The 12,783-nt window shown below is 48.2% G+C and overlaps 1 protein-coding gene across 1 annotated transcript in view; it reads left to right on the plus strand.

Annotated features, from left to right (window-relative positions):
* Positions 1 to 7,026: 7,026 nt before the first annotated feature.
* FAM168A (family with sequence similarity 168 member A) overlaps positions 7,027 to 12,783 on the plus strand; it is a 62,350-nt gene continuing 56,593 nt past the window's right edge. Inside the window, exon 1 of the mRNA XM_026689377.2 lies at positions 7,027 to 7,303. The gene's annotated coding sequence lies outside the window, so the exon portion shown is untranslated. The remainder of the gene's footprint in view (positions 7,304 to 12,783) is intronic.

Consider the following 12,783-nt stretch of genomic DNA (forward strand, 5'->3'; position numbering starts at 1 on the left):
GGTCCATCAGTGGGGCCCAGAAGAAGGAAGGATCTCTGTGATGGCTCTCTTTCTATTATTTGAAGGATCATCTTCTACTGGTCACCTGACCCACCAGACCAGGGAAGCAGGGGATATTAGGGCTCTCCTCTCTTAAGGAGGTCCATCTGGTGGGATCCAGAAGAAGGGCCTTCTCTGTGGTGACTCCGTCCCCATCATCCTTGCAGAGGTAAGATTGGCTCCCTGTTAAGGTATTGAGATTTAAGAGCTGACCATTTACCGTAAGGCTGATGCAATGAGGATGAATCAGCATTGGTATTGCCTTTTTAAGACTAAGTATGGGTCCACAAAAGTCTTTACCTCTTTAAGATATATAAAGATGTATAAAGGCAGCCATTAGAGGTCATGTTCTCTCTCTCGTGTCCTGTCTCCATTGCAGAGTTCTCTGTGCAGAGTTAAGAAGATTGTTTGTTAGGTATTTGCCTACCATGTATATTTCTGTATATAACTGTCTTGTATATAAACCACTAGTTAAATGTTTAAGCCTCTGCATGCTGTGTTTTGCTCCTGTGTTGCCTCATAATAGTAGTCACGCTGCAAACATTCTGACACTCCCACTTTGACACAAAGGCCCTGAAGACGTGGTTTTGGGTTATTGGGTTTTGGGTTGGGGTTTAAATTCAGTAAGCTGTCCAGAGTCTCGATGAGTGAGTTGGACAGCCATATACATTTCCTTCATCAATCATTAAATTCAGAAATGAGCTGCTTTTGACAGTGCCCAACATTTCTGTGGCTAAGAGAGACCTTGTGAAGTGAATTTGTTCCATTTTACAACCCTTCTCACCCCAGTTGTTAGGGGAAACACTGCAGTTGTTAAGTAAGTAACACGGTTGTTAAGTGAATCCCGATTTCCACATTAACGTTGCTTGTCAGACGGTCACAAAAGGGGACCATGTGATTCCAGGACACCGCGACTGTCATGAATACATGCCAGTTGCCAAGTGCCTTAATTTTGATGATGCTGAAACGGTCGTAATTTTGCAAAATGGGTCATAAGTCACTTTTTTTCAGTGCTGTTGTAACTTCAAACAGTCACTAAATGAACTGTCATAATGTGATGACCCGGGGCATGGCACAAAGGCAACACAGGCAGAAAATAAGTATGAGTCCCTTTATTAGCTCCAACTTTGCCCCCAATGTCCCAGTTCTTCTCCGGTCTGGAGAAAAACTCACCCGTGAACCTGCAACAGACTTTGGCTGCATATCCTTCAGTCCAAACGTTGTAAACAGAAAACGTCAAATTATAAATCCAACAAGGCAAGATAAGGTAATAAATGTGGCAGAACAAGACAAGGAGTTCCAGAAGGGAAGTAACGCGGCAGTAATTCAACCCGGTTGGGAGGATGCCAGGAACACAGATAAGCAAAGTCAACACAAGATAAACTCATGTTTGTTCCCAGCAGATGCCACACTCAGCTTGCATCTCTTTTAAACTCCCTTCTCAGCTGTGGCTAATGAAGGGAATCAGGGCCCTATCCTCCCCCGTAAGCCACGCAACCCACGTTGCTCCCTTCTCCGTTCCTCCTTGGGTTGCCCTAGGATGAAGAAGGGGTGGGCCTGGGTCTTCCTTAACTCCCTCTCCCTTGTTCTCCCTCTTCCCTGCTCTGCCCAGCTGGACTTTGCCCTTCCCCAGTTTCTTCCATAGCCAACGGAGCCACACTCCCTTCTCCCTGTCAGCTGTTCGTCTTCCTCCTCCGATTCAGACTTGGATGACTGGGGCAAGTTGAAGACTACCTGGTATTCTTCTTTTCATTTTTGTGTTCTTATAACTCTTGAAACATTAGGTTATTTCTATACATTGGTTATGTATATGGGATTTTGGGCATTCCGTTATTTAGATAAGAATATTGGAAATAAAGAAAAAAAAGTAGATATTCTATCGACGTAAGCTACAAATTTAGGGTATCGGCGTTACGAACATTAAAGATTATTTGGCTTTTTCATATCGGTGGTGGCTCTTTTGGCCAATTTTGAACCCATTTTCTGAGGCCGATTGAGAAGTTGGCCCCAGGAATTAAGCTCCAAAAAGAAGAATGCTCTGCATAATTGATTACCTCATGTGCTTTCACCTTTTTTATATAGTAAAATTTGTGCACTGTTTATAAATTCCTAAATCACGGTGTGCAGTTTTAGAGCCCACAGGGAGAATCAAATGACTCTGCAGGAAAATAAACTAAGGGCAAAATTTCAGCCAAGTCAAATTCCCTTCTTGAAAAATAAATATATGCAATATTCCTGCCAATGAGGTAGAAATAATTTATTATCTTTTCTTGGGTTGTTAATATCCCACTCTGATTGCCTGATAGCCTCAGGATTTCTTAGTGGTCTCCCATCCATACACAGATCACTCTCCACTTACGACTACAACGGAGCCCAACGTTTCCATTGTCATGGCAGTGAGACAGTTGTTAAGTGAGTTTGTACCCCATTTTATGACCTTCCTTGCCACAGCTGTTAAGACAAGGGTCTTCCAACTTGGCAATGTTTAAGACTTGTGGACTTCAAATCCCAGGATTCCTTAGCTACCATGACTGGAGGAGGAATTCTGGGAGTTGAAGTCCACAAGTCTTAAATCGGCCAAGTTTGAAGACCCCCTGCGTTAAGTGAATCACTGCGGTTGAGAAATAAGTAAGATAGTTGTGAAGTGAATCTGGCTCCCCTGCGGACTGTTGGTCAGAAGGTCGCAAAATGGGATCATATGACCCCACTGCCACCGTCCTATCTGCGAATCATGTGATCAAGCCTGCGAATTATAATCACGTGTCCAACGGAGATGCTGCAATGGTTGGAAGTGTGACAAGTCACTTTTGTGAGAAAGTGTGAAAAGTCACTCTGTAAGATTGACGTGGGATTGATGCAACCGTGTTTTACTCAAGCCATGGAACAGAAGTTGCCTTCAGAAGCTCCCTGGAAGCTTTCAAGAGGAGACTGGACTGGCATCTGTCTGAAATGGGTGTAGGGTCTCCTGCCTGGGCAGAGAGTTGGACTAGATGACCTCCAAGATAATTTTCCATCTCTGTTGTTCTGTTAGGAGGAGGAGGAGGAAGAGAAGGAGGAAAGGTCTCCTGCTTGGGTAGGAGGTTGGACTAAATGACCTCCAAGATCCCTTCCGACTCTGTTATTCTGTGAGGAGGAGGGGGAGGAGGAAATGGATGGGGGAGAAGGAGGAGGAAGGGTCTCCTGCTTAGGCAGGGGGTTGGACTAAATGACCTCCAAGGTCCCTTCCATCTGTTATTCTGTTAGGAGGAGGAGGAAGTGTCTCCTGTTTGTCACTTTTTTCAGCTTGCATCTCTTTCAAACTCTAATTCCCAGCTGCAGCTAATGAAGGGAATCAGGGCCCTTTCCTCCCCGTAAGCCACGCAACCCATGTTGCTCCCTTCTCCGTTCCTCCCTGTGTACTCTAGGATGAAGAGGGAGTTCCTATGAACTCCCTCTCTTTTGTTCTACTTCTCCCCTGCTCTGCCCAGCCAGACTTTGCCCTTCCCCAGTTTTCTCCACAGCCCACGGAGCCACACTCCCACTACCTGTGTCGGTTGTTCGTCTTCTTCCAGGGGCATGAAAGTGCCCTGGTAACTTTTCAGTCACTAAACAATTGGTTGTATTCTTCACAACTGCAGTGATTCATTTAGCAACAGTGTCAAAAGAGGTTTTTTTTTCAAACGGGGCCAAACTCACCTAACAGCTGCCTTGCTTAGCAATGGAAATTTTAAACTTAACTGTGGTCGTAAATGGAGGACTACCTGTACGGTAGACCAGCAAAAGCGTTCATGCGTTTTGCTTTCGGAAAGAAACGATGCACATAAATTGGTCTTTCCCTTGTTGATAAACAAATCTCACCTAAAATAAAATAGCCGGGCATTTCCCCAAACATTTGTCGATTTTAATATCCCCGATTCCTTAATTAAACCTGCAATTCTTCCGTGGAAGGCACGATTCTCAAAAGGTTCCCCGACCTTGCTAACCCTTTGCCAGCTAGATACGTCGCAAAGCAGATCCAAAAGTTTGTTATTATTGAGTCGCTTCATTAGATCCTCCCTGAGTCCCAAAGGCAGACCTGTTGCGTTCAAGTCTTTCAAAAAGGTTCTCCACCTTTTGCAGCTCAGATAGAACCCGACTTGGATCCAAGATACAAAATAAGAGCTGGAAGGGGCCTCTGAGGTCAACTAGTCCAACCCCCCCCTGCCCAAGCTGGAGACCGTATTCCATTCCGGACAAAGGGTTGTCCAATCTCTTCTTTAAAAACCTCCAATTGTTCAACACCCACAACTTCTGGGAGGCGAGTCAAGAGGACTGTCACCCCTGGTTTCTCTGGATTTTGCAAACTGCCAGATCAAAATGGCTGCATTTTCACGGCTAAAACACGGGACGTCACGCTTCCTTTTGCACTTGTGTTTAAAAGCCATGTATATGCACGGTTCGCTCCTTACACTATGCTCCCAGTTTTCTAGGTTCGCAAGACACACTCAAAAGCCCAATAAAGGAGAATATTTTTCAGCTCAAGGGTTGAAATGAGGGGTCCTTGGGGTTTTCCGAGCTTGGTATGTTTTCTTGGAAGCGTTTCATTATACCCAACTGTAGGGTTTCCTGTCTGAGCAGCGGGTTGGACTAGAAGACCTCCAAGGTCCCTTCCAACTCTGTGATTCTATGAACTAGGTAACAGCATCAATGCTAGAAAGGAGTGGGGTTAGCAGAAGGGAGGAGGAGCACGAGGAGGATTGTGGGATCCTCGGTGCTGTCTGAGCTGGGTTGTTTTCTTGCAGACGTTTCATGACCCAACTAGGTAATATCATCAGTGCTACAAAGGATGGAATTTATTGAAGTTAAAGGAGGAGGAGGGGGAGGAAGAACAGGACTGTGAGCTCTTTGATGCTCTCTGAACTGGGTTATTTCGTTGCAGACGTTTCCTGACCCAAACTCGCCAACATCATCAGTGTTACTGATGATCGTGCAGCACTGATGATGTTACCTAGCTTGGTTAATGAGACGTCTGCAAGAAAGCAACCCCCAAGGACCCCCCCCGCCATACACAGACACACTCAAGAGCCGGATGGATCCAGGCTTAGGTTAAAATGCGGGTCGCTGACTTTTAAGAACTGCGTGCATCGTGAGAAGCCGGCCTCGGGGGGGGGTCTCCGCTTGGGAAGCGACCCACCCCGTCCTTTCCCCTTCAATCTCAAAGCGGTAAAAGGCTTCGGCCAAGCCAGCGAGGAGGCTCCCGACTACATCTCCCAGCAGGCTTTGCTCTCCCTGCTGGCGGAGAGCGAAGGCGAAGGCCGCCTCCCTTTCCTTGAAGCGGGCCGCGGGGGACGATGGGAGCTGTAGTTCAAAGGAAAAGCCGCTGGAAAAGCGCCCTTCGGGGAATCGATCTACCACTCTCGGGAGGAAAAAGCGCTCTTAGGCCGTGGCAGCCTTTTTTCTTTTTTTGCAGGGCGTTGAACACGTGCATGCAAAGGGCCCTTTCAGACGTGCGCAAAAGCGGCCAGTGCTAATTCTCTGCAATAGCTTTGCATACGTGTGAAAGGGCCCTTTGCGCGCGCACACACGTGTATCGGGGGCTCAAGCCCTTCTGGAGGGAGGCGCATCCCTCTTGCAATGTACCCTTCGGCCCCATCATCCGCAGCCGGCAGGGGCGTCCTCATTGAAGCCTCGATCTTAACCATCCCGCCGCTTCTTACGAGCGAGCTTACACGCAGGGAACATCGTGGGAACGAAAAAGGATCTGTGGTTAACTTAAGCGGATCTTCGCAGGTGGAGAAATCAGGTGGGCTCGGGTGGAGGTTTGGGCTGCGGCTCCCATCATCCCCAGCTAGTCTATGGAGGAAGGCAAAGGGGGGGGGGAATAGAAGCGGGTTGCTCCCCCGCCATTTTGGCCACATTCGCACAACCCCGTTGGGATTGATGGAACCGTGTTTTACTCAAGACACGGAACAGAAGTTGCCTTCAGAAGTTGTGGGAGCTTCATCCCTGGAAGCTTTCAAGAAGAGACTGAACTGGGGTAGGATCTCCTGCTTGGGCGGGAGGTTGGACTGGATGATCTTCAAGGTCCCTTCCAGCTCTATTCTGATTGATACAACCCCAAAATGAGAAACTTTCTGATAGGGAGAACCATCAACCGATGGAACAGAAGTTGCCTTCAGAAGTTGAGGGAGCTTCATCCCTGGAGGCTTTCAAGAAGAGACTGGACTGCCATCTGTCAGGAATGGTGTAGGGTCTCCTGCTTGGGCAGCGGGGTTGGACTAGATGACCTACAAAGTCCCTTCCCACTCTGTTATTCTGTGAGGATGGGGGAGGAGTAGGGTTTCCTACTTGGGGAGTTGGATTAGATGACCTCCAAGGTCCCTTCCATCTGGAAGTGACCTTGAAGGTCATCTAGTCCAACACCTCCCAAGCAGGAGGAAGTGTCTCCTGCCTGGGGGGTTTGGACTAGATGACCTCCAAGGACACCACTCTGTTATTCTGTGAGGAGGAGGGGGGAGGAAGGTACTTCTGCCTGGGCGCGGGGGGTTGGACTAGATGACCTCCAGGGACCCTTCCCACTCTGCTATTCCGTTGTAGTCACCCCAATTTCCCGAATTCCCACGTTACAGCGAAATCTCACGGTCTCTGGCTAATTCCGCACAACGCGGGCTAAAACGGAGCCGCCTACTTGGGAGAGTGAGACCGCATTCACACGTGTCGGGGAACCCGGTTACCTAAAAGCCCACTTTCGGGGCTCCTCCCCGCCCCCTGCACACAGTGTCACACACCCCTGAGCCGGCTGCATGCCCACAACACGGGAACCCTCCAACCGCGCTGGGAGCGTCCGAGGATCGTCCGAACAAGCCGCCGCTCTGAGAACCAGGATTAACTTTGCGCACTACGACCCCCGGCATGCCCCACGCGGGCTTCCTGCCCACCGAACCTCTCATCGGAAGCGAGAGAGCCGATTGGCCGCTGTGCTGCCTACCGTTCCCGGCATGCCTCGCGGCCGCGCCGCCGTCGCCCCTTTCCGCCGCCGCGCGGGCTGCCGGGAGTCGTAGTTCTCCGCAGCGGCTGTAACGGTTCGCCCAGCGGCGGGCAGGAGCAGCTGCTGGCGGTGCCCGTCTTCCCCTCCAGTCGGGCGGCGGCACTTCTCCCCTTCGCACCGCCGCCGCTGCTGCTTCCCGCTCGGGCCCCTCTGCGGCCTGCTTGATCGCCCCGCCGCCGCCGCCGCTCCCGGGAAGGGGAGGCTGGAGCCGAGGACCGGGCGGCCGGACGGAGACCGAGACGGCGCCCAGCCCCGCAGGTGGAGGGGGAGACTCCGCGGAGGGTGGGTGGGTGGGTGGGAGCTTGGGGGAAATAAGGTTTTCTTGCAACCCCCCTTTTCATTGCACGGGTCCCAAATTTGGCGAGGAAACACGCGGGTCAGCGCCTGCTCGTGTGAACGGGGTGGGGGAAACAGCCGACCGGGGTTGTTCTTGGGCTGACCCGGGTTTGCAAAAAGACTCCTTCCCTTCCCTCCTGGGCTGTGCTTGACCTTGAGGGGGCGCCCCCTTATGACCTGCCTTTGGGGAGGTGGTGTTTTGTGCAATGCACGGGAATCTTGGGTGGGAAGTGGGGGTTTGGGGGAGTTAACAACCACACGTCGGAAGGCGCTTTGCAAGCCGATGCCCATGCAAAGCTGTCTCGATTACCCCCACCCCGTGCAAAAAAAAACAAAAAAACCCTTTTTTTGCAGCCAGCAGGGGACGAGCTGGCGTCGGGAAAGCTGTATCACACACACGCGCGCGCGCGCGCACTCGCATGCACGTGCGCGATGCAACTGCCCGCGAGAGCTGCGCGAAACACATACGTGTACATGCATGCACAAGCCGCGCTGCAACTGCCCAAGTGGTGCACCAGATACATATGTATACACGCGTGCACATGCCACGCTGCAACTACCTGAGGTGTGCATGGGAAACACGTAGGTACATGCATGCTGCCGAGATGTGCGTGAGACCCTCGCGTGCGTGCTCACACACACACACACACACACACGCCCCAGTACGTTAAGGCTAAGCTCTACCTGTGGTGCAAGAGGTTGTGGCATGGATGCAGCTGGGCGCTGCTGATGCATGTGGGTATGGATCGCTCCTTTTGGAAACCGCCAGCCTTTTTTTCCGGGGGGAGGGAGGGGAGGAAGCAGCATTTGGGGAGGGCGGGGGCTCTGGTGGCAGGAAAGAGGTTGTGTGAAGTGAGCTTGCCTGGAGCCATTTTGCAAAAAAACACCAAAACCCAGTGACATGCACAGCCTGGGTTTCCTTTGCAAAGGAATCCTTGGTTCTGGGCCCCCGCTGTGGTTCTGGGCATGGAAGCTGGTATTGGGGGGGGGTGGGGCACAGAAAGAAACCTTGATTTGCCCAGCATTGAAAAGACCCTGTTACTAATCTCAGGTCTTATGCGTGGCTGCTAAAAATCAGACCAGCCAAAAAGATGCTAAAAAAAGATGCCCACAACAGCACCATGACAAGCTTAAACCTACAGCAACCTTGTTCAAGGAGGGGTGTGTGTGTGTGTGTGTGTGTGTGTGTGTGTGTCCGTGTCCAATTCAGAGCTTTTATTATGGTAGATCAGAAGGTTTGCAAGAGGGGGACAGTGGCAGAAATATATTATGGGAGGGATAAAAAGAGGTATTTAAGAAGAGACTAGACAGCCGTTTTGTCCAGAATGGTGTACGGTCTCCTGCGTGAGCAAGGGAGGAGGGGGTTGGACTAGAGGACCTCTGAGGTCACTTCCAACTCTGTTCATTCTGTTAAAATGATATTCAGCCAGCTTGATTTATAGAGGGAAACAATACGCTTGAATCCAGAATAGGGAAAGGGAACGCACAAATAGGTGTATAGTTTGGGTTCAGAGGCAGTGGGCCTGTGGGTATTACACACCCATCATGGTGGGAAGTGTGGATAGAGGGACCCCCATATAGCAAGAGTTGGGGAGGAACGAGAGGGTGGGTGCAAACTTGCCCTGATCAGGAGGCTGTGAGTTCGATTCTAGGTAGAGGCTAATATTTGGTATAGACTCTCCTTGCTCAAGCACGGAGACCTCCAAGGTCCATTCCAACCCTGTTATTCATTGATCCACAGTTGCTGCCGCTTTATTGTGTCTTAGGACCAGGAGGGTGAAATTTATCCACTCTCCCTCCCCCCCCCCCAAAAAAAACCTGCTCTGTGGAATTTGCAATGGCCAAAATACACCGCAGCAGTGACCTTCTGGTGAGAATTGGCGTATAAAAGGATTAGCTTTAAAGGGACGCTTTGGTTTTGCTGCACAGCGTGATAAGTAAGCCAAATTGGATGGCGTATGGCTGGCAGAAAAGGTGGTTAGACCAGCTGTATCTGATTATACCGGTCCAGTATATTATTATTATTATTATTATTATTATTATTATTATTATTATTATTATTATTATTATTATTATTATTATTATTATTATTATTTTCATATCAACGATGCTGCATTTCAATGTTTAGCTACGTTCTTAAGTGTAGACACCGGCTTCTGAATACATCTCTTTAAACATTCATACTTTACTGCGGTTTGTTATTTCCCCCCCCCCACCTCCAATCTAAATGGAACACTGATATCTATCGCCAGTCTGTGTGTGATATGCCCTACGTGGAATAAATCAATATTTTGGACGCAAAATGCAGGATGTGGTCTGAAAACGCTTTTTCATCATGGTGCATTTTGAACCGGGGCAAGCAGAAATGGGTTGTTTTTTTTTTTTTTTTTGCGGGGAGGGGGCTGTGCAATTTTTTAGGGGTTGGATGAGCTTGTGGACCGCTGTAACGGGGGCGGGGGGCAGCTTCCTCCATTTGCTGGAATGCAAAAAATTTTATTTTTTTAAAAAAAATTGAGGATGCCATCCCTGTAAGCACTCACGGTTGGGAGAGCAGATCTAACCTGAGCCCGATAAAATATTCAGCGACATTAAATTTTTGTGTCACGAGCAACAGAGGTCGGTGCAGGAAAAAAATAATAATACAAGACCGCTTTGTTTATTAGGATTGCAATAATAAGGGTAATTAAGCTGATCGTTATTGCTTGGATTAATAGTGCCAGAGTCAATGTGGGGTTGCATTCATTCATTCTGAGTAAACAGAAGAATTGGGAAATGCACAATTCATTGGCAAAAGGTGTGTGTGTGTGTGTGTGTGTGTGTGTGTGTGTCCCCTGTTTTTCTTTTCTTCTTTCTATTAGCGGTTCGCTCTGCCCTCCCTGCCTCTTGGCGATAAGCCTTCGGGTTCCAACTCATATATCCTGTTGATTGAATTTTCACCCAGAAGGAATTTGGTCCAAGCGTCAAAGGAGAGGGGAGAAAATAAGCAGGTTGTGTGGTGGTTGTTTTTTTTTAATTTCCCTTTCTTCTTTTTTTCCTTTCTCTTCCCTCCAGACAAAGGCAGGTTGTGTTAAGGAAAGAAGAGGGGAGACAGTCCCCGTCCCTCCTGTGCCTTAAGCAAAATAGGGTCTTCAGAAGTGGGTGCTGCCTGTGTCCATCCCCCCCTTTTTCCCACCCACCCACCCACCGGCAGGGAAATTCTGATGGAGATAAAATGAAGGCATTTTCCAGGCAGCTTTGAGGAGGGAGAGCTGCTCGCTGGTTACGATTGCCCCCACCACTGCCCCCACCACGGGGTCTGGTGGGATGGGGAAGCCAGCTGCTGGATAGAAGCGGAGGGGAGGGGGCTTAGAGACCGGGGGTGGGGGGTGGGTGGGTGGGAGGTGTTCCCCAGCTTGGTTGCCTTCTGCTGCCGCGAAAGTTCTTCCGTTTCATTAAGGTTTGTTTTTAGGAAGGTTTTGGCGGGGTTAATGTTGTGAGCTGGCCGGAGCTGCTGTGAAGTGACATGGGGGGCAAATAAATCGGATAGATGGATGGACGGATGGACGGTAGGTAGATACAGATACGTATGGATGGATGGATGGATGGATGAATAATAGATCTGGATGGATGGGATGGAATGGATGGATGAATGGATGTTAGATACAGATACGGATGGATGAGTAGATGGATGGATGAATGGATGTTAGATACAGATACTGATGGATGGATGGATGGATGGATGGATGGATGAATAGATACAGATACGGATGGATGGGTAGATGGATGGATGGATGGTAGATACAGATACTGATGGATGAATAGATAATAGATATGGATGGATGGATAGATAGATACAGATACGGATGGATGGGTAGATGGATGGACGAATGGATGTTAGATATAGATACTGATGGATGGATGGATGAATAGATAATAGATATGGATGGATGGATGGATGGTAGATAACAGATATGAATGGATGGATGGATAATAGATATGGATTGATGGATAGATACAGATACGGATGGATGGGTAGATGGATGGATGGATGGATGGTAGATAGATACAGATACTGATGGATGGATGAATAGATAATAGATAATGGATGGATGGTAGATATAGATATGGATTGATGGATAGATAGATACAGATACGGATGGATGGGTAGATGGATGGATGGATGAATAGATAATAGATATGGATGGATGGGATGGATCAATGGATGGTAAATATAGATTGATGGATAGATAGATACAGATACTGATGGATGGATGGATGGATGAATAGATAATAGATATGGATGGATGGATGGTAGTTATAGATATGGATTGATGGATAGATAGACACAGATACAGTGGATGGGTAGATGGATGTATGGATGGTAGATAGATACAGATACTGATAGATGGATGAATAGATAGATATGGATGGATAATAGATCTATATAGGTATGCATTGATGGATAGATAGAGATGCGGATGGACGGGTGGATGGATGGTAGATATATACTGATGGATGGATGAATAGGTAAATAGATATGGATGGATGGATGGATGGATGGTAGATAGATATAGATATGGATTGATGGATAGATATAGATACGGATGGGTGGATGGATGGTAGATATAGATACAGATGGATGGATTGTAGATATATACTGATGGATGGATGAATAGATAAATAGATATAGATATGGATAGATGGATGGATGAATAGATAAATAGATATGGATGGATGGTAGATATAGATATGGATTGATGGATAGATAGATAAAGATACGGATGGATGGATGGTGGATAGATATATACTGATGGATGGATGAATAGATAAATAGATATAGATATGGATGGATAGATGGATCGAAGGAAGATAGATATAGATACTGATGGATAGATAGATGGATGAATGAATAGATAAATAGATATAGATACAGATTGATGGTTGGCTAGATAGACAGATACAGATACTGATGTATGGATGGTCACCAGAGTGGGAATCACGTGAACCTGGGACACCCCGACCGTCATAAATAGGAGTCCATTGTCCAGTGCCTGAATGTTGAACCATGTGACCCACAGGGATGCTGCTGCAATGGTCATAAGGGTGAAAAACGGACAGAAGTCACTGTTGTAACTGTGAACAGTCCCTAAACGAGCTGTTGTAAGTCGAGGACTACCTGCAATGACAGCTCACCCAGGGCAGGGGGGGGTTTGTTCCAAATCTGGCAGCTTGCAGATGCTTGTGCCAGGATTCCAGCGATCGCCCTAATTCAATCATGATTCTTGAGCCAAACTTCAAAAAACTTCCAAGGATTCATTAGAGTCTACATCCTGGCCCTGCCCTGTATGAAGCCCACCCTGGCCCACGTCATTCACAGTCCCCTATGACCCTGTTTCCTCCCCTCTGGGTGTGTCATAAATCAG

This window comes from Notechis scutatus, chromosome 5 (assembly GCF_049901735.1).
Source record: "Notechis scutatus isolate UNSWTSFEM ecotype Mainland chromosome 5, rNotScu1.2, whole genome shotgun sequence".
NCBI lineage: Eukaryota > Metazoa > Chordata > Lepidosauria > Squamata > Elapidae > Notechis > Notechis scutatus.